The sequence below is a fragment of the Ptychodera flava genome, chromosome 3 (assembly GCF_041260155.1).
Source record: "Ptychodera flava strain L36383 chromosome 3, AS_Pfla_20210202, whole genome shotgun sequence".
NCBI classification, from domain to species: Eukaryota; Metazoa; Hemichordata; class Enteropneusta; family Ptychoderidae; genus Ptychodera; species Ptychodera flava.
Window position 1 is genome coordinate 7,593,077 of NC_091930.1, and position 21,661 is coordinate 7,614,737.

Genomic DNA, 21,661 nt, shown 5'->3' on the forward strand with positions numbered 1-21,661 from the left:
AACCGTCATGAAAATTTGTATCATTCTTGAGGTTGCTGATTCAGCAAACAACACAGGTGATAAGTGTGATTGTGTCTCACAGTCTTCAAACACTCCCAGCAAAACATTTATATCAAGCAGTAGAGAACGAATTCACGCTTAACGTGTAAGATGAAAACTCATGACTGCGGTATTACTACACTGGTCATTAACACACAGTCACTCCATCATAATTTTTAATCCCACAGACGGCAGTTGATCGCGTGTTCTGTCTATCTCAATTGGCGAAAGTTCGATCAAATTTTGCCTACAATGCGATAAAAACCGTGAAATTTGTTGGAACAACAGTTGATAGAATTTTATGGATTCATGACTATACCTCTATCAGCGATTTTTAGGATAGCTCTATTTCAAGTTGTTACCTCCATGGTTTATGCTAGCATAAAGGATAGAAACGAGGACTGTGTTTTCTTTTAACATCACTTACAAACTGCAATTTACCGATGCTACATATTATTTTTGAAAAGTCCCCCCTAAGCTAAAAGCATAGTGAGATTGACTGTCACAGAAGGAGGACCATTTTCACGAACACAAGGATGCGAGTTGTCGTTTAAAGGCAATCAACGCCAGTATCGCAATTCTATTTTATTGCATACGTCCCTTCGCAATGACTCAGCTGAAACAGTTTCTATGATCAACGCTGCAATTTTTGAAAGGACATACTATCACATTATAATCATATCATTTCATTGCCAAACCAATGACAATAAATTTCAAATTTAAATTTCCACATTAATGTTAGTAATTTTGTTCTGTTGATTTAGTGCCGTCTTCGATTCAAACGTCACTTAAAGAACGCAAGGAACGATAATCGCTTCTTTTCTACCTGTTTGTCTTTGTCCCTTGGTATCTCTGTCCTCCTCCTCCGTCTCCATCAATACATACACAGTCGCTGTCACACAGAGAATCTATCTATCTATCTATCTTTTTATCTTATGATATTTCATGAGTTATTCAAATGGCACATACAGGTCAATAGGTTTTATAGTTCGTTCCTTTGTGAAAAATTACCCAGTATGACAATCACTGGAAACGAGAATCCGAAATGCATTGCGTGGTCAACTTCTGGTTCTCCTTGTCTCGAGACAAAGAGGATCTGGCTAGTATGAAGCAGTGCCATTCTGAAGATACACAACGTTTTATTCATGTCAGAATGCATTCATGACCCACTGCTGTAAGCGGGATTCAAAGTTATGGGCTTAAATCTCTGCTCCTACTGAACAACTGCTTCTCATTGACGTGCATACATTATAAAAACAAGCTATCTTTACTTCTAAGTTTCGGAAAAAGAAAGTCAGCATTGTTATAATATAGTATCAAGAGGTCGTTCGGAAAATGACTAATGATTGGATCATGTGATCATAGCCTGGTAGTTTCAGAAAATTACCTGAAATATTGATTGCATCCACTTTCTCGAACGCCAATGGAAATTTGAAAAGCTGAAATAAATACAAATGCAATCTGCTTAACAGTCGTTTTTAGGGCAAGGATATGGTGAACAGCTGAACGAGGGTTTGGTTCATCGGCTGCCGACACTCCACGCGTGTTGCAAATAATCTGCCATGGTGTAACCGACGCCGAAGTCAAAACGTTGATTCAGAATAAATTGCCAATTGACCATTGCTTGCAGAGCGATGTTTAAGTTTTAAAAGCACAGGGTCTGCAGCATTCAGATATCAGAAAATCAAATCTTACTTCACTACATTGCAAGTTATTGATGCTATGCTGGAGGAAGTGTTGTTGCACTCACAGCAAAAGAAGTTCAATCGACACTCTTTAACAACAGTAAAATTGCGCATAAAAATACTGAATAAATGGGTGATAATGCATATATTAGACCCCTGTTTTAGACAAATTAAATGAAACCATTGCGAAAATGAGTTAATGGTCATGACCATCAATTGATTTTCGCCATGGTTTCATGTGTCGTGTATAAAACCGGGGTCGAATATATGCATTATCACTCATTTATTCAGTATCTCTCAACATGTCAAAAATATAAGTAGTATCTTGCATCAAACAAAATTCATGAAAAATGACCGACTTTGTCCCTTTAAATGTTTTATAATATACCTTATGGAATAATAATATGTGGTGAAAAATATTGTGCAAACAGTTGGAAAAAGAAATTGATGCAATGTCGAGCATTTATCGCCAATTTTGGATTTCGTTGAAAAGCGTTGGCCGTATCCCGCCCGTATTGATATACATGATGACGTCATTTGTTTAGCTGTAGAACTTGTTGAGCGATGTACGTATGCCACCAAAGAAAGATTACTAAATCGAGGTATGAGAAGAACGGCGTGGTGTAACTTATCGTAAATTTCATTGCACCGGCAGCAAGATTCGATCATCAGCAAAAATCTATATTGAAAGAAACATTTTGCTTGGTGAGGATTTAGCGGTGACATGACTGTGTAGGCCTACTTGAAGCCGGGCGACGGATGACAGCCAGGCTTAGCTTGTCTATCGCATGATGACACTGCCATTGGTCTGACATATAGTCAGTTTACTTACAAATCATTCAAAAACACAGACGTACAGATATACAGTATTCATTCGGCTGATAATAAATTTCAACCATAAAAATTTCAATGTAAAACACATTATATTATTGTAACAGTGTATAAAGGCACACAAACTCCTTACACATAGGAACAGCTGAGTTAGCGCTATTTCGAATTTTCATGCAAAGTGATAATTGCACATGTCGGTTTATAAAATAAATGAATTTCTCATCTCATGTACCTGTCAAAGGAAAGTAACAACTCTCTCACAGCATCTTATGAAGCTGAGATATGACATTTTAAATGTCTTATAGACGTCTGGCTGGCAAATATTGTAAAATGTCAAAAGATGTTGGGATGGCCTTATGCAATTTCTAACTTTGAAGAATTCGAAGATACAAACAATTACCAAGAATGTTGTCGGGGTCAGTATTATGGGGTTTTGTCCTTGGGGACTGATTTTCATTAATGCAAAGGAGTTCCACTGTCGATCTTTGTGTGGGAATTAGAGGTGTCCTGTCATATGTCGAGCCCCGGTGAAAATTACTCATTTGAGTAACTCGGACGCTCATTAAAAGTGTAAATAAAAATAAAAAAAATAAAATAAAAATATGTGCCATGGTCATGTTATGTTTACGACTGTGATAACCATTGCAAGGAAAAAATTATGGGACTAAAATTTGGGCCTTTGGCACTAGACTATGAACGGAACATGGGAAAGTTACTACCCTAATTCTATACTCCTATTTTAAGGGCCAAACATGCATCAGCTGAAACATAAGGGTCTTTTCCCTTGCTGTAAAAAATGCTGAAAAAAGTACAGAGTGACATTTGATTTATGGCAGCCAGCGAATAATACAATATAAGTATTTGCTCGTTGCGGAACGAATTTGGTCATGTTGGAAATTGGGAGTTATAATTTGTTTTAAATCAATTGATGGCCTCCACGCTAAATTGATTCGATATTTACTTGATCTTTTGTAAACGACAAATGCCATTGTAGCTACAATAGAAATTATCCAACGGTGGTAACCGGTACGGCTAGCAGATATATTTGTCTGACCAAAAAACCTTTTAATGGAGCCCCTAGACATATTGTCAGAGTGTTGTCTCGTTTTGATGTTAATGAGTCACTAACTTCTTTAAAATTGATAAGGTTTGCTATATCCGTATTCGTTAAAGAGGTTAAGTTCCTTTTATACTGTTGGTTCACTAAGATAAGGAAAATTCTGAGGTCATTAAGTCAAGTTTTTTCGATTTCAATGACATTACTACGTTTACTTTGTGTGTTAGTGTGGTTGTGTTTGTTGAATTAATTGGTATCGGCGAGATGACACCCTCATAATGGACTACCTAACTATCATATTTAGGAACGGCGGGGTGGCCAACAGATTTGCCAGTCTGTACCGTGCCAGGTAAAACCACTGTTCATTGAATACATGTGTTGTCATCCGAACGCCGCACGAAGTTGTGTAATTGGCAACAGCAGATCATCTTTGAACGTCCCGTAGAAAACCCCGAAGCAGTCAAGTAAATTTAATTCTGATGAAAACGGAATCACACGATTTAAAGAAGGCGTTTTTACTGAACGTCAAATAGGGAGAGAACAAACCATCACAGGGCAGCATTTGAAATAGACCTTGGAAGCAAAAACAAAGCCTTTTTTACCGCAGAGTGACGTCAGTTGGTGAAACGCAAATGGGCGAGATGAATGAGAGATCAGACGATACAACAGAGCGAAAAATACAGAAATTGCTTAAAAAGCAGAATGAAAGTTATGTCATTTATGTATGTTGAAACTTTGAATGTTGGTTTGGTGGTTGAAAAATCCGAACTTCAATTAGCTGTTTTAACCGCGCTGAGACGCAAAAGTGACATAAGAAACCGCAAGTACCAGGATGGACAGCGGTTGAAATCACGCATTAAATTATGTTTCAACATTATCCAGCAGTTTTGATTACTATTTTTTACGAAAATACTACATCTATAATCAGCATTGTAATTAAAATTTGGACTAATAAAACAAAGTGTCCATTATTTATTGACGTTGAAAATTAAATAAGGTCGCCTTTCCTGTGTTTACTTGAAGGCTCATATATAATATCTCAAAAAACTGTACAAATAAAAACGTTATTTACTTCATAAGCTTCAAAATGAGCCATAAAAATGTTAGTCCAAATTAATATTGAAAATGTTTGAGATTCACAATATTTGGCGTTGAGTATATTAAAATGGACGAGGACAAATTGTACAAAGACGATTAGAAATCAGGCGATCGTTCAGCTTTGGTGTATAGTCTAGAGTAAGAGTGTATCGCGAGGCCATGTAAAAGCTTTCAGTATGTATTCAAATATTATGAAGAAATGTATCTCTTTATCTACACTCGTGCTAATGCCGATGTTAATTACAAGACTAACCTTTTCACCTCAACAATTTTGTCGTAAAACTCACAGGAGGACATATTAAATTCCTGATAATGGGTGTAATATGCATGATTTATATCACTACCTAAGGGAATAGTCGCACTTGGCAAAGATAATCCCTTTGTAGCGGTAGACCACGGTCCCTCTGTGATAGAGGGACCGTGGGTAGACCAATAAAAACACCGTAGAAATGTACACGTGTGAGAATTCGATTATCTCTCGCAAGGCGAATTATAGCTTAACTATATGATATCGAAGAACAGATGTTTAAAATGGAAACATTATTTCACATTGCAGGTTTGGTATAATTTACATTTTGCTTCTGTTAATCATTGCATAATTTTACCCTATCTTGTAATAGCTATTTGTGCAGGTAATCAGTGTGAAACGGGCACAACGTGCGGTTCTTGTACAATGTTTAGACTTGTGACCTGGCAAGTGTCATTAGTTTCCTCTATACATAAACTCAGCTGGTGGTGTAATATTAAACACCTATTACCTAATCACTGAGCCCCGAGGGCAGGGCCATGCTGTACCAGAAACACTATTAAAATTCCCCGAGGCCGTAGGCCGGCGTAATGTGACGAGTTTCTGGCAACGCACGACCACAAGGGTAATGAACGAGTAATTTATTGGAATACACTACAATAACCCACTGCGAGATGTTTACTTGCCTATTTCTCAACAGCGGTAATAGCAGAACCAATTTCTATTCTTAAACAAATTATTAAACGCCACATAGGCCTACTCATTCCGTGTCGCGATTCGCCAGAATACGTCACGTGACGAGAAAATAGATGTCTAGTCCCCACCGGATCGACAAAAGTATGGTCAGATGGTATTTTTTGAAAAGCTATTTCTCTAGGGAAATGGTCCTGACCAAATTGGATAAGTGCCCGGTTACGTGACCGTAGTGTCGTCTGCAGGCTTTGCAACAGATTGCAACTGACTAAAACATGATGTGCGTCCAGGATACGCATTATCTAAAAAGATTTTCCAACATTTTCAAACATTTCAATAGCGTAGGAACTTCAACAGCTCATCGACGGAAAAGATTAAAGTGCAACTAAAGATGTCGCTAGGTATGCTTCGAATATTTTTGGAAAAAAGTGGAACCACGTACAACTGAAACCGCAGTGGAAACATCGCAAAGTAAAGTTGTAACAATGGATTGTTGCGGTGCAAAAAATCAAAACACATTAAAAACTACATAACAATACAACATGAGCATGTGGTGTGTTATGAAACACCTGTAGCCTGGTCTTTATTCGGGCTATAGTGCTCGTTTATTACCCCTCGTGGCCGTGTGTTACAAGAAACACATCGCTATACCCCTCGGCCCACGGCCTCGGGGAATAGCGATGTGTTTCTGGTAACACATGGCCTCTCGGGGTAACAGACGGGCGCTATAGCCCTCATAACCAGGCAATAGGTGTTTACTATTACATGCCTCAGTGTGAGTGTAAATCAATCAAATGATTGAATAGGATCATCCGGGGAGTTAGCATGCCATATAAATGGTGTACGGACCGTTTTCAAGAGTTACCGGTCCGGTTTAATCCATTGATGTAAGCTAGACGCTTAATGCTGGATGTGAAATATCCCTGCGCTCACTGCTATTTCGACTTTTTCAAAAATCTGTTTGATGCTTGTCGATCCTGGTAAAACTGTTTAGAAATGCGTTTCATGTAACTAAATGTCATAAAGCGCTTACTCTATTTAAGTTCCTACGATGTTGAAATTGAAAGTTCTAGTCAACCGCCATTATTTCAAAGCTGGAGTAGACACTACGTGTATGGTCACGTGACCGGGTACTTTTGCAAAGACTATCTCCTTAAGGAAACAGTCTTTCAAAATACCCTGTTATGTCGTTTCATATTGGATTCAGTTGGGATTCGAAGTACAGATAAACAGTATTTACTCGACTGACATTAAATTTGAACCATAAAAATTATGAACGTAAAAATTGTTATCTAAGATTTTACAATAAATATTACATGGATCGAGGCACAGACTCCTTACACATTTTAACAGCTGTTTTTGCGCTTGTCTTGAATTTTCATGCAAAGTAATAATTGTCGGTCAAAGAAAGAAATTAATTTCTCGACCCCGTTTACCTGTCAAGGAAACCACAACCACTCTCACAGCATCTCATGGAGCTTCTCAGACATGATATTGACACGACGATGGCAGCAATCTTGGACTTTCATGCAAATTTTGGATGCACAAGTCGGCTAGTGAAATAAATGAATTTTCTTCTCATTTACCCGTCAAAAGCTCTCTCGCAGCATCTTATGAAGCTGAGTAATGACTTTGTCTTAGAGACATCTGGCTGACATCTTAACATTTCAAAATGTCAACGGGTATCGGGATGGAATTGTGCATTTCCAAACTTTGTAGGCTTCAAAGAGACAAACAATCACCGAGAGTGATTGCTGGAACAGTTTACTTGGCTTTATTCTCAAGCACCCAATTTTCATTAATGCAAAGGAGTTCAGCTGGCAAGCTTTGTGTGGTAATTAGAGATGTTTTGTGATATGTGCCATGGTCATTTTATGTTTACGAATGTGAGAACCATTGCAGGGTAAAAAATTTTAGATGGGACCAAAATTTGGGCTTTCGTCACTAGACTAAGAACATGCATCAGTTGAAACATGGAAATCTTTCACCATTGCTTTTTAAAATGCTAAAATAGTACAGAGTGATATTTGATTTATAGCAGCAAACAAATTAGATAACAGAATGTTTGATCGTTGTGGAACGAATTTTGTTCATGCTGGAAATTCCATTTTAAGTCAATTGACGGCGTAAAAAAGGGAAAGTGGCTTCACACATCAGCCATCTCGTCTTGTATGTGCTTTGGTGTGTTTAGTGTCTGAGTTGTGTTTTGGCTGTTGGTGTGGAAATTAACAAGCGAGTCGTTAATTTTCAAATTAGCCATGGCGAGACGTGGGCGTAGTCAGATGTGTCCTTGACAGTGGTGACTCTTTTTTTATCCCCACGTTTCGAAACCAGAGCGGTCTCTTCCTCAGTCGCCTAAGATATGTGCATATCTTTTTTGTTTTATGTCATGTCGATATTGTTGATCTCCTGTGCTTCTAGCAGTGAAGCCAGAATGCTTATGTTTGGATCGTAATGTGTTCGTTCGTTCATTGACTTGTTTCTAATGCAATGGACTTTAGCCTTAATCAGTGTGTCGCTGATGTTGTATTTCTTTTGTAAGCGATGATCGGTTGTTTAGGAAATAAATTCCTTAATGTTTCGTCCTTTTCTATGTGATCCCAGTTTTCACACAGAGCTAGTTTGATAGCTTGTGTCTTTATGTATGGCTATATCTTGTTGTGAACACAAGTGTGTTTTTCGTTCTGTTTTTTGTTCGCTGGTGTTGTAATTGCGTAATTCTGGTGGCGAACTTTGTTTGTGATGTGATTCTAGAGATTTCATCCTGTTTGTAGCCACGTTCAACTAATCTTGCATTGAATGACTTGACTTTAGCACTAAAATCATTCTCATTGTTGCAAGTTCTGATGTACCTTAGTGTTTCGCCTTTGATCAGGCCTTTAAAGGTAGATTTTGGATGGCATGATGTTCTGTGTAGGAATTGAAACGTATCTGTGGTTTTCGTGTGCGTTCTTATGTCCAGTATTTTCTCACTGTTATGTCGTTGACCTTTGTATACCACAAGATCGAGGTATGTTATCTCATGTGTCGAGCTTTCAAACGAAAATTTGAAAGTAGGGTGCATTTTGTTGATGCCTGATGTGAATTCGTTCAGTTCGTGTTCTGTTCCTATAAAGATCATGAAAACATCGTCTCTGAATCTAAGCCAGAGTAATATTTTCGATTTGTATTCACGTATTACTTTCATTTCCGTTTGATGAAATGTGATATCAGCGACATTCGGTGAAGACGGAGAACCCATTGATACACCCAGGGTCTGTTTATAGAATTCGTTATCGAATTCGAATGTGTTGTTTTTGAGAATAAGTGTTAGCATGGCTAACATATATTCTGTTGGTGGCATTTTCATTGTTGTGCCCTGGTTGCTGTTTTGGGATCGTTCTGCGTCTAATGCTTCGCCTATAAGTTGAGTGGCTTCGTCGTGTTGTGTGTTGGTGTACATAGACACCACATCTAATGTGACTAATATTGCATTATCCGGAATTTTGATAGTTTCAATTTTCCGGATAAATTCAGTGGTGTCTTTGATGTATGTTGACTGTTTTACCACGACTTGTTTAAGGAAATGATCGACGAATTCTGACATGTGGAATGTTGGGCTTGAGCACCCGCTTATGATAGGGCGACCTGCGAATTTCGTCTTTGGTGGCGACGGTTTGTGTATCTTAGGTAATAGATACCATCGTGGTGTCCGTATTTTGAAGTTAGACGGATCAAGATATTCGTTTCAAGCACACAGTCTGACAGCAGAAATGTATGATAAAAAACATATAGATTATCATACATTCAAATATCTTGATCCGTCTAACTTCAAAATACGGACACCACGATGGTATCTATTACCTAAGATACACAAACCGTCGCCACCAAAGACGAAATTCGCAGGTCGCCCTATCATAAGCGGGTGCTCAAGCCCAACATTCCACATGTCAGAATTCGTCGATCATTTCCTTAAACAAGTCGTGGTAAAACAGTCAACATACATCAAAGACACCACTGAATTTATCCGGAAAATTGAAACTATCAAAATTCCGGATAATGCAATATTAGTCACATTAGATGTGGTGTCTATGTACACCAACACACAACACGACGAAGCCACTCAACTTATAGGCGAAGCATTAGACGCAGAACGATCCCAAAACAGCAACCAGGGCACAACAATGAAAATGCCACCAACAGAATATATGTTAGCCATGCTAACACTTATTCTCAAAAACAACACATTCGAATTCGATAACGAATTCTATAAACAGACCCTGGGTGTATCAATGGTTCTCCGTCTTCACCGAATGTCGCTGATATCACATTTCATCAAACGGAAATGAAAATAATACGTGAATACAAATCGAAAATATTACTCTGGCTTAGATTCAGAGACGATGTTTTCATGATCTTTATAGGAACAGAACACGAACTGAATAACGAATTCACATCAGGCATCAACAAAATGCACCCTACTTCAAATTTTCGTTTGAAAGCTCGACACATGAGATAACATACCTCGATCTTGTGGTATACAAAGGTCAACGACATAACAGTGAGAAAATACTGGACATAAGAACGCACACGAAAACCACAGATACGTTTCAATTCCTACATAGAACATCATGCCGCCCAAAATCAACCTTCAAAGGCCTGATCAACGGCGAAACACTAAGGTACATCAGAACTTGCAACAATGAGAATGATTTTAGTGCTAAAGTCAAGTCATTCAATGCAAGATTAGTTGAACGTGGCTACAAACAGGATGAAATCTCTAGAATCACATCACAAATAAAGTTCGCCACCAGAATTACGCAATTACAAACCAGCGAACAAAAAAAAAAACAGAACGAAAAACACACTTGTGTTCACAACAAGATATAGCCCATACATAAAGACACAAGCTATCAAACTAGCTCTGTGTGAAAACTGGGATCACATAGAAAAGGACGAAACATTAAGGAATTTATTTCCTAAACAACCGATCATCGCTTACAAAGAAATACGAACATCAGCGACACACTGATTAAGGCTAAAGTCCATTGCATTAGAAACAAGTCAATGAACGAACGAACACAGTACGATCCAAACATAAGTATTCTGGCTTCACTGCTAGAAGCACAGGAGATCAACAATATCGACATGACATAAAACAAAAAAGATATGCACATATCTTAGGCGACTGAGGAAGAGACCGCTCTGGTTTCGAAACGTGGGGATAAAAAAAGAGTCACCACTGTCAAGGACACATCTGACTACGCCCACGTCTCGCCATGGCTAATTTGAAAATTAACGACTCGCTTGTTAATTTCCACACCAACAGCCAAAACACAACTCAGACACTAAACACACCAAAGCACATACAAGACGAGATGGCTGATGTGTGAAGCCACTTTCCCTTTATTACACTGCTATTTACTCGATCTCTCGTAAACGATAGAGACCAATACAGCTACATAGAAATTATCCTACGGTGGTAACCGGCACGGCTATCATTCAAAGTGTGTCTTGTTTTGATGTGGACATTACGACTCCGCCGATGCTAACTCGGCATGTATGAAACCAAAATGTCGGGGTGAGTTAATATACTAGGCTGGTCAGAAGGTGTGAATCACATTAACATCGATAATACCAAAATGAAACTCATCGAAAAGCCTTTGCATGCATGGTAGTTTGTGGAAGCAGCGACTAACTCCCCTGTGAAGTTTGACTAAATATAAGTTTCGTCACAGTCCATCCATTTGGAACTGTGGTTTCGTGAAGGTTTTTGGTATTTCAAAGTCTGACATCACTCGGCAATTCAAGTTGCAATGAGACGTCACGTACAACATAACTGAAAAGACTCCGTTGTGCCAACGCCTGGCAAACGCAAAAAAAAAAACAAAACAAAAAACAGACAAAAGCTGAAAATGGTCGAAGCCAGTTCGACGTAAGCACGTCACCATAAGGGAGTGACCGTGGCGTACGGTCTTTTTCTTGATTGACGACTATTATAGCTTGCCGTATTGACTGCTACTAACATTCATATTTATAAGTATAACTCTCCTACGTATTATGACATAGCTGCAATTGTGTACTTCATGCATCAACTCACCTTACCTCAACTAACGAAAAAAACAGAGACATTGTCTGTGTGTTCAACTCGAGTGCTTTGCATCCAGATGCAGCCGCACTAATCACAATCGTACGATAAAATGTTTTGTAATCGAACAAGGACTTTCGTCATGAGAAAACCGTCATGGAAATTTGTATCATACTTGAGGTTGCTGATTCAGCAAGCAACACAGGTGATAATTGTCCCACAGTCTTCAAACACTTTCAGCGAAAACTTAGCAAGCAGTAGACAACGAATTCACGTAACGTGTAAGATGAAAGCTCATGACTGCAGTATATTACTATACTGGTCATTAAAACACAGTAACTCCATCATATTTTTAAAATCCCACAGACGGCAATGGATCACGTGGTCTGCCTATCAAAATTGGCGAAACGTTCGATCAGCTTTTGCCAAAATAATTCGATCAAACAACACCGTGAAAGTTGTTGAAAGAGCATTTGATAGAAATTCAGGGATTCATGAAGCAATAAGATACGTCTAAATTATACCTCTATCTAAGATAGCTCTATTTCACGTTGTCACCTCCATTGTTTATGCTAGCATAAAGGAAAGAAACGAGGACTGCGTTCCCTTGTAACGTCGCTAACAAACTCCAATTAACCGATAGTAAAATTATTGTTGAAAAGTCCCCCTAAGCTCAAAACATAGTGAGAGTGACTGTCACTGAAGGAAGGCCGTTTTTAAGAACACAAGGATGCGAGTTGTCGTTGAAAGGCAATCAGCGCCAGTGTCCAAATTGCTGTTTATTACAGACGTTCCTTCAAAATGGCTCTGCTGAAACACTTTTTTGATCATCGCTGCTATTTTTTGAAAGGATATACGTCACACTATAATCAAAATCAAAATTCTGAATGTAAAACATTGTTATCTGATATTTCACAACTTCTTTAACATGGTATCAAGACACAAAACTCCAAACGCATAGGAACAGCTGATTTTACGGCTATCTTGAATTTTTATTCAAAGTGATAATTGCACATGTCGGTATTAAAAAAAATGGGAGTTTTAATTTGTTTAAGTCAATTGACGGCCTCCAAGATAAATATCCAGGCACAACAACTCTTTTTACTTTGGAACAACTATTTTGGTGGCTATCTTGAATTTTCATGCAAACTGATAATTGCACATGTCGGTCAGTGAAAGAAATAAATTTCACGACCCCATTTACCTGACAAATGACACCTCAACCACTCTCACTGCATCTCATTGGATTGTTAGACATGATCTTTCACATAGAGATGGCAGCCATTTTGAAATTTCACTCAAATTTAGCATTACACATGTCGGCTAATGAAAGAAAAGAATTTCTGGCATCATTCACCTGTCCAAAGAAACAAAAACTCCTCTCGCAACATCCTATGAAGCTGAGATATATGATTTCTTACATGTCTTGCACTCATCTGTCTCGCTATCTTGGATATCTTTAAGTTCAAAGGATGCCGGGACGGCATTATACAATTCATAATTTTTAAGGCTCCAAAGATACAAACAATCACCAAGAATGATTGCGGGATGGAACAATTTTGGCTTTTGTTCTCAGACACCTGATGTTCATTAATGTGAAAGAGTTCCATTCGCGAGTTTTGTGCGGTAATTAGAGATGTCCTGTAATATGTGCCATGGTCATGGGATATATACGAATGTGAGAACCATTGCAGGGTCATAAACTTTTTGGTGGGACTAAAATATAAGGTTTCGGCACTAGACTATGAACTGGACATGGATAAGTTCCTACTCTAATTCTACTTCCTGTTTTCATTGGCCAAACATGCATCAGCTAAAACATGAAATTTTTACCCCTGCTTTTAAAACATGCTAAAAATGGTACAAACTGGCATTGGATTTTTAGTAGCAAACGAATTAGAAAATGGAAGTGTTTGCTCGTTGTGGAACGTATTTACTCATGCTGGAAATAGGGAGTTTTAATTTGTTTTAGTCAATTCAGGCATTCACGCCAAATTGATTCGACATTTACTTTATATCGCGTAAACGATAGAAACCAATATAGCTACAATAGAAATTATCCCGCGAAGGTTATCGGCACGGCATCACTTTTGTTTATCAAAAGAGAAATTTTTATGGAGTCCCAAGACATATTGCCAGTGTGTTTTTTACATTTTGATGGGGATGAGTCACAGACGTCATTTATAATTGATAAGTTTTGCTATATCTGTATTCGTTAAAGAGGCTAAGTTCCTTTTATAAAGTTGTTATTCATTCCTTTTGTCTCATGAATATGTTATCCTACGTTTCATAAAATGAACAAGTTTGCTCAGAGATGATTGTGTTATCACGAAATGATGCTGTTATTTATATCTTTTCCCGACCAATCGGATTTACGAAATTGTTCAACATGAGCTGACAGACACGCCTATAACACTGACCCTCGAAAACATATAAATACGTGGTCTCCCTTGTGCAATTTCAAGCCCTGTTTCAGAACTGGTAAAGAGGCGACAGACCAAATTATACTGTTACGTCTACAAAGACAAGATAAGCATGGTGATTACGGTCTTTTTATTAAATGTTTTGTTGAGCCAATCCACCTGTTACCAAAGGCATTTCCATATTTAAACTTTTCTTCCCGAAAATCCAGTAAATTTAAAGGGTCTGCTACTTCTACAAGTCACTAGTCCGGTAAGAAAACAGCTTGCCTCGGCCCCGGACTCGGGCCATCGTGTTAATGTGAATTTGGCACGCGGCGCATAGCTGTTACGTTAATTGAGATCTCACTCGTTATATTGGGACAGCAGTTTTGGCAGCTATCTTGGATTATTCATGCAAATTGATAATTGTACATATCAGAAATGAATTCTTCGACCCCATTTACCTGTCCAAGGGCACCAAAACCACTCTCATAGCATCTCACGGAGCTTAGATGTGGCTTTTTGCATGTCCTGCAGCCACTTTGGCGGTCTTGGTTTCCAGGGAGGCGTTATGCAAATCCTTATTTAATAAACTTTGAAGGGACAAAAATCACAAGGAACGCACAGAACCTTTGCAGGGGCAAAAGTTTTGCGCTTTGTTCTCGGGTTCAAGAATTTCAGGTATATAAATGCGTTCCTTTCGTGAGCTTTGTGCGGTTATAAGAGGTGTTTTGTGCCGTGTGTCGTTCTATTGTTATTTTTACGAAATATGAGAAGAATTGCAGGATAACAACTTCAAAGTGCGACCAAAATTGATGTTCTAGAAGTATACTATGAAAAGGACATAGGTAAATGGCTGCTCTAAACCTATTTCCTTTGTTACAATGGTCGAAATGTATTAGCTGAAAATAAGAAATCGTTTACCTCAGCTTTTTAATAAATTCTGAAAATACATAACAGCATAAGAATAAGACACTGGAAGCGTTTGCTCGTTGCCGAAAGAATTTGCATGACATCGTGCTGGAAATTCGGATTTTAAATTTGTTTTGGGTCGATTGGCGGCTTTCACGTTAAATTGATTCGCTATTTACTCGATCTCTCGCAAACGATAGAAACTAATATGGCTGCAATATACATTTTAATCTCACGATGGTTACAGGTACGGCTAAAATATTTATTTGTCTTACAAGATATGTTTATACGGCCGCAGATAAATTTTCAAAGTGGCATTTATTTCAACGAGAATGAGTTACTGATTTATTTCACAGTTAATAAGGTTTGTTATAAACATATTCATTTGAAGGGTTAAGTTTCTTTTACACTGTTTGTTTAATAACACAAGGGAAATTCTGACGTCTCAAGTCAAGCTTATTGCGTTTTCTATATGAGTTTCGTGTTATCTCTCTGTGTGTGCCGGTGTGGTTCTCTTTGTTGAATAAATGATATTAGCAGGATATCATCATCGTAGTGAGTAACCTTATCATTATATTTAGAAACAGCGAGGTCGCCTACAGAGCTTCCTGTCTCTACCATGGAATGTACAATTACCACAGTCATTGAATATGTTTTCCCAAACTCCCATTTTAAGTTGTCCAATGGTATACAGTGAAGCACCTTCTTGCATTCTGTAAAAGACTCAAGGCGTAAAGACAATTTAAAAGAAGTCATCTGAATTCACGTCGAAAAGGGATGATATATTTATTGTTTTACCAGCATCCAGAAAATGCTGACCAGCCGTTTTACTTGACAAATAGTACAGCTATAATAGGCATTAACTGCTATCATCGGATTACAAATCGTTCTCTCCTTCCTAAAAAGCTTTAGAACATTTTATCTCATGAATATGTTATTCTTCTGTTCATCAAATTAGATAAGAGATAGTTGTGTTGATATCAAATAATACAATTATTTATACCTTTTGCTGACCAATCAGATTTAACTACCTGCCTATACATGCGCTGGCAGATCGTTCTATAACGCTGACCCTCAAGAACATATATATACGTGGTCTCCCTTGCGTAATTCTAAGCTCCGTTTCAGAATAGGAAAAGAAGCGACAGTCAAGATTCAATAGTGACGTCTACGAACACAAGACACAAGGTAAGCGTAGTATGGTCGTTCTATTAAACCTTTGATTGCTGTAATTTTTCCTATCAAAATTTTAGTGCAACATTTTACAAATGTATGCAAATTTTTCTGTAAAGTTTTTGATAATTTTGGACCAAACTGACATCACATTTCATAGTCTAAAGTTTTTCATATAAATTTTGCCAAAGATCTTAAAAAAATTGACTGAGTACATTTTATAAAAGTGACAAAAATTAACTTTGGCGCTCAAATGGTTAAACATATTGTCGAACCCATTAGTCTGTCTCATAAGTACCCTGGTAGTGAAAATTCATGCAGCAATTCCTGTAAAGCTTGCTTCGCAAAAACTTGAAGTTTTTTTAAAAATGATAAACACTACAAGAATGTGTAGATGCTGTGTTAAAATCATAGATTTGCTTGGTTCTCGGATAAAAGAAAGCAAAATCCTGCCCCCTTATTCAGTGAAAAACAAAAACATACATCTATAATAAACAAAAAGTAGTCCGTCCTCGATCTAGCCTCAATTGTCTAGATCAATGTAGCAAACGCTGTTAGAGGTCCACCATTTCTGTCTTGGCATCGAAAGATCAAAACCTATTTTCTCTGACTCGTATTTCTTATTCTGAATCGCTTGCAAAAGGTTATTATATTTGTCGACATAAATTATCGCACTCGACCATTTAGGAAGTTGAGACATTTTTAAATTTTACTTGGAATTGCTTGCAATTGCCTTGAAATTGCATCAACGATCAGTGACTGACTTTAAGCTTGCTCGAAACTGGTTGCAGCCACCCACAGCTACACTGTAGAATTTACGGCTGTTGTGTGAGTTGGCACGTCATAATCAAGACTTCAACTCTTGTGCTGGAACGTAAGCCTTGGTAATATTGATGGTCCGTTCACTAATTCTTCTTGATTAAATATCCAACTTCAGAAACATAAAGATCCATCACGCTGGTATACTTGTATTCCTCGCTATGAGTTCAACTCTAGTAATGGTAGGTAAACATACTCGGCACAATATCTACTGTTCGTCTACTATTGCTGTATTTTAGGTTAAATAATCGTAATTATATTTTTCACAGTTTGTTGTTAAAATTCCATAACACTGCTTTCGTAAATGAGACTTACCCTGCACATGCTGTCGCATACCCTCAAGTATGTTCTAAAGACATATTTCCATATATCAGCGACAGAACTGCGGTTTTTTTTCCGCGGTAGGACATAATAGCCCATTAATTAGAGATCAATCCACGTCATAAAGTCTCAATATTCACTCTGCGTAACTTATTTTGTGTAAGTTGCTTGTTCCTATAATTTGGCTTTCCCTTGTTGTAGAGGCTATTTGTCGAGTATTGTTTCAACGTATTCACAGAGATTACATTACAATTAGTCAGAATAACTTCTGCTATGAATATACCCGACCATAGCGTACAATGCAATTTTTCTCATTGGCAGAAAAAGCAAATAGAGGGACACTCTTCTTTGTATTTCTATCAAGTAATCCTTGTCTTCCAAAGTTGCAAAGGACGTGAAAAACTTTTTAAATAAATGGTTGTGAATTGTAATCTCTTTGTTAAGTTAACATTTACGTATTTACACAGGGCGTGGCAAAATTATTAGTGTAGAACTTATCAATATGATCAATAAATGTCTTGTATTAAACTTTCTTTTCATTAAACAAGCCTTACCTGTGTCTAGTTATGGAGTCTCTTTCTACCTCCATGGTCTAGTGTGTGCCTATTACTTCACCCTAGCTATCTGTGGATAGTATTCAAGAAAACGGTCTGTATCTGTTAATTGTCCACCCTAATTCCCTTCATTAATTTGTTCTGCCGATCACCAACGCGGGGGTCTATCGCCCTGACCAAAATACCTCGTTAGCAGCTCATAAGTTAATAGACGGAAAGGGCTGAAACACTCAGGGTCCGTGGCAAGAGGATGGGAGTAAAGTACCTAGACACTTAATTTATGCATGTAAGCACAGATAAACAGGAATAAACAACGTATACTATTAGGTATGCATGTATGCGCGAACGCCATTATGTAAGCTTCTAAGTAGTTCAGTAGCGACGGTGTCCGCTTTGAATTTTCGTGTAAAGTAATGGAGACGAACACATTGGAGTCAGGAAGAAATATTTTGTTCCCTGATGTCTTATAAATTGAGGCGAAATGAAGTACTTTCCTTAAATATCATTGTGAGCTCAAATCAATTAATTATGAAGCGTACAGGTTGGTTATGTTACCTCCAAGACTAGACTGGCCCTGGTCGTTTTGAATTTCTCGGGCATACGATTGTACAAAATGTGTAAGAGGCTCACCACCTAACTACCAAAATGTTTTTGTTTCGATTTTGTGTTTGATTCGTTTCGAATATGTGTTCCTACATTCTTATCCGATTGTTTGTTTTAATAAAAATCTTGTTTTCGCTTCGGATATTTGTAGGGAAGTTTTGATTAGTGAGTACGGTAATGCTTTGTTTGTATGGGGTAAGCTTATGGCGAGACGTAGCCGGGCCTATGGTGTTACAATGTTGATGAGTGGCCCTTTGACGCTTGCGTTTCGAAACCCGAGTGTGGTTTCTCATCAGTCGCAATGTAGATTCTTTCCTTAGTTTGTGTTTGTTAAAATTTATTTTAATGTATTTTAGTGTCTTGCTCTTCGAATAGCGAGGCAAGTATATCGATGTTTGGGTCTCGTTGTGAGTCCGTTTGGTGGTCTGGTTTGTTTGTTTTTCGTTTCTTTACTTCTGTAAATTTTGTTTTGACTAGTGTGTCTTTTAGGTTTTTGTTTCTCTTGTAAGCAACAGTTGGTGATTCTGGGATTAGATTCCTTAGAGTTGAATCCTTCTGCAGTTCAGCCCAATGTTTCAAAAGTCTTCCCTTAAGATTTTTTGTTTTTATGTAAGGGCTGTATGTTGTGCTGAAGATGAGTTTGTTTGTTGTTTCTTTACGTTTACTTGTACAGTTTGTTAGTGTATTACGAATACAGCGATCTATTTTTTCTGTTATATTCGTGATTTCGTTGTTTTTGTATTCTCTGTAGAGTAGTTTGTTTCTAAAGAAAGCGGTTTTTTTAATAAAGCCGTCATTTTCGTTACAAGTGCGAGCGTATCTAAGGATTTCGCCTTTGATAAGGCCATTAAAAGTTGCTGTCGGGTGACACGATTATCTATGTAGAAATCGGAATGCGTCTGTTGGTTAAGTATGTGTTTCGATGTCGAGGATGTTTTCTTTGTAGTATCTTGCACCTTTGAAAAACTACTACATCAAGGAATGTTATTTCTTGTGTTGAGATTTCGAATGAAAACTTAAATGTTGGGTGCATTGTGTTGATTTTTTCACTGCAGCCCCAAAGCCCCTCATTTTGTCCAATGAAAGCGTCCCCAACTTTTCGCCTCACATACGCGAATACGCGAAGAGGGTCGAATCCACCTTCCACATCATGTTAAAAACTTCGCCGAATTTCCTCACTGCAAAGGTAAATATTTATGAAAGAATTGCAGATTCCATTTCCCTTACATGTTGCCCTTTCCATTATAGTATTTTGGCAAGAATTTGAAGGAGGAATTCCAAAAATACCCAACCGATAATAGTCATGTGCAAAAATAGATGAAAACACAGTCAACGGCCAAATGATAGTTAACTCGTCATCTCAGAAAAACAAGAGAGAAACTCGAAAAAGTAAAATCATAGACTTTTAGTAACCTTCAAGAGATGTGTAATCTGAAATATTGTAAGAAATACAGCGAAATGAAAAAGTTAAGTCAGCGGGTTTTTCAGATGTATTTTCATTTTACGATGTTGCAAATAAGCTCGATTTCCCATAGAAAACAATGGCTTCTTATGTACCGAACAGTTGCACACTTCTCTCAGGTTCAAATTTTTAAAATCTAAACCAATGATGGTGAAAAGCGGCACGGCGATCCATTGATTGATATACAAATTCCAGCGGTGTTAGATTTTTGAATTTCTTCACGAAAATTGTTTTATTTGTATGTTATTTATTCCGATCACTGAAATATACTCTTTCGATCTGACGGCGTTTACATTTACACAACAAGGGTCTCAATTTTAGTAAACTGGAAAAAGAATACATAACGGAGGCAAACGAATACAGGGTCTCCACTGTAATCGTGCAGTGAACGTTATCGATCGATATTCTTTTGTCAGAAATTGATACATTGTTGTGTTGCATACTTGCCGGTTGTTCCGGCTCACAGTGGCGGCAAACTAGGCCAAAGCGCGCCAAAATACACTGAAACATAAAGGTATTACAAAAACTGAAAAAAAGTGTTGCCAATTTCATTTAAGTACAAGAAACCAACAGAAACCTTGATGTTATGGTAAATAAGTCAAAATATACGGTTTATTTTGGAAATATTCATGGCGTAACCTGAATTACACGAGCAGCACCCAAGCAGATTTCGATCGATAATCTATTGAAAATAAATTGATACAATGTTCGCCGTTGTCAACAGCGACCAGCCGATAGCGCTGTGCGGAAGGAATTATGCTTCGCGGAGTACTGGACACTCAGACATGCTTTTGGGCCGCAGTGTTTTGGATGAAGTTAGTGAGTTCGGTTACTTTTCCGAGAAAGATTGCAAAGACATCATCTCTGAATCTTTTCAAGAAGTGAATGTTGTTGTGGTTGTTTACGATTATTTTCTTTTCAAGTTCGTGAAAAGCAATGTCTGCTGTTTCTGGAGAGGCATCAGAACCCATGCTGCAACGCGGGTTTGGCGGAAATATTGCTTGTTAAATTCAAAATTGTTGTGTTTTAGAATTAGTGAAAGCATTGCTATTAAATCTTCGGTGGGTGGTTTTTGATGCTGTAATTTGTTTGAAGCGAGGTTTGTGAGTTTAATGTTTCACTGACTAGCCGAATCGCTTCGTCATGAATTGTGTTTGTGTACATCGACACCTTGTCGAATGTTAAGAGAAATGCATGTTGGGGGACATTTGTTTTTTCTATTTCTTGTATGAAATTTGTTGTGTCTTTTATATATGTCGGTTGTTCCTGAACAAGCGGTTTTATGAAGTAATCCAGGAATTCTGAAATTCTGTTAGTGGAACTGGAGCAGCCACTGATTATTGGTCCTACCTGCAAACGTTGAGTTTTCAGGCGGCGGTTTGTGAATTTTAGGCAATAAATACCACTGCAGGGTAAGGATTTTTATGTTTTTTGGATCGAGATACTTATGCTACGTTCAGACAGGTAAAAAATAAAAAAGCTTCTGCAACACTATTTGTGATTTTTAAACACAGGGGATTAGTAGTTTCAGTCAGCTTGCGTCCACACTCACAAAATTAAGCCATTGTTTTGGTGTTTAAGACGTCTTAATGCGCCCTCTCGAGTTCAAAAGGTGTGTATGGCCAAGCATATGGCATCGTAACAAGATGGTTGAAATGAACAACGTCGAACTGGCTTGTCTTCTGTTTTTTTAACCTA

At 37.8% G+C, this 21,661-nt stretch overlaps 1 protein-coding gene across 1 annotated transcript in view; it reads left to right on the top strand.

Moving 5' to 3' along the window:
- Positions 1-21,661, top strand: part of LOC139129478 (hepatic lectin-like) — a 243,157-nt gene that overhangs the window by 218,664 nt on the left and 2,832 nt on the right. The window contains exon 2 of the transcript XR_011551591.1: positions 17,142-17,205. The gene's annotated coding sequence lies outside the window, so the exon portion shown is untranslated. The remainder of the gene's footprint in view (positions 1-17,141; positions 17,206-21,661) is intronic.